The sequence below is a fragment of the Cyprinodon variegatus genome, unplaced genomic scaffold (assembly GCF_000732505.1).
Source record: "Cyprinodon variegatus isolate N-32 unplaced genomic scaffold, C_variegatus-1.0 Scaffold142, whole genome shotgun sequence".
NCBI lineage: Eukaryota > Metazoa > Chordata > Actinopteri > Cyprinodontiformes > Cyprinodontidae > Cyprinodon > Cyprinodon variegatus.
In genome coordinates this window covers 1186588-1187985 of record NW_015150595.1, presented here as the reverse complement: position 1 = coordinate 1187985, position 1398 = coordinate 1186588, and the positions used below count along the sequence as shown (strand labels likewise).

Sequence of the window (1398 nt, the reverse complement as noted above, 5' to 3'; positions counted from 1 at the left end):
GTGTAGAAGATTCAGGAAGCTTCTCAGGCCTGCAGGATAAAATTACACAAAACTGCTTTGTGGCAGCTTTTTGCTTAACATATGCAATGCATGAATACATGTTAAGCTGCGTATGGATGAACATCTGGTTTAAGTTTACCCACAGTTTTTTTTTTATAAAACAACAGACAGTTTATTAAGATGTAATAAGCACTTATTTTAGTCTGCTAAAAACTTCTCATGCACTTGGTGTAAAAACAGTCAGGGGAACTATCATTAACATCTGGGCAGTGTTAATAATAGTTAACAGAAACTGAGGAAACTGAAGGCTTTGTCAGACTGATCAGAGTCAGAAATTATTGTTAATATCAGTAAAGAGGCTTGGCCGACTGCTGGGGAAGTTGGTAAACACATATCAGCACTGTAAAATTCCAGCAGGCTCACTGGAAGCAGAAAGTACGAGAAAATGGGAGCTATCAGAGCAACATCTGCTTGTTTTCCCTGCGTCCTCACATGCAGAGACCTGAAAGCTGTGCAGCATTCCAGCATGTTAAATCATTCCCCCATTCTTTAAGGTCACTTCTCAGAAATGTTACTTTAATGACCTCTCCAGCTCTGGAGCCTGCATGTAGGTGCAGCCCCATGCACGTTTCACCTAAAGCTAAAGCTGATTGTCTACTAATACAATGTCACTGATTTTGAATTAAATGAGTTTGACAATTAAGCTGCAAAGCTGGAAGATCAAGCAAAGAGTTAGATGACTTTTTTGTTTACCTTGAAATGTGGTGTGAAACTCTCCAAAGTGAGCCAACGTTCATGAAGGTCTAGTCCATGGTTTTGTTGGAAAACTGCAGTAAAAGGCCCACAGCTCAGCTCAGGAAGCCTGGCTATCTACACCTCTAAACGTCTTTCTTTACCCTCTGCTGACTCCTCCTCTGTCTTCCTCTTTTTATTCTCACTGCTCTCTCTCTCTCTCTCTCTCTCATAAACCCACGTCTGTCTAATCATTTTCAGAAGCTCAAACAAAGCAGGATGGGCTTTTCTATGGGGCGCCCAGCAGAAGGGAATTTGAAGTAGTTATTCTTTAAAAGCAGACTTTTTATTTCCTCGTGTGAATCCGCATTAGTTGCGTTTTGGCTTTTTTTTTAGCTGTGCCTAACCCATCTGTAGTGAGTTTAACTGGAAACCTAAATTATCGCTTCAGTTACCATAAAGAAAGAGAACCACATCAGTTAACCACAGAGAACATGAAACATTAGATGGTCTGGATGTTATCTCAAAATGAAAGAACAGAAAGCCTAGTTGTTGCAGAGAGAATAAAGAGGCATGACTGTGTGAAATTGTAGAAGTGAATGTGGTAAAAGTGGGGCTGCTTACACCATTAAGGTCAGATATGATGTTAAATCTACTAACTTAACA

At 40.1% G+C, this 1398-nt stretch overlaps 1 protein-coding gene across 1 annotated transcript in view; it reads right to left on the bottom strand.

Moving 5' to 3' along the window:
* tor4a (torsin family 4, member A) overlaps positions 1-900 on the bottom strand; it is a 16077-nt gene extending 15177 nt beyond the window's left edge. Inside the window, exon 1 of the mRNA XM_015376827.1 lies at positions 754-900. The gene's annotated coding sequence lies outside the window, so the exon portion shown is untranslated. The remainder of the gene's footprint in view (positions 1-753) is intronic.
* Positions 901-1398: the final 498 nt, after the last annotated feature.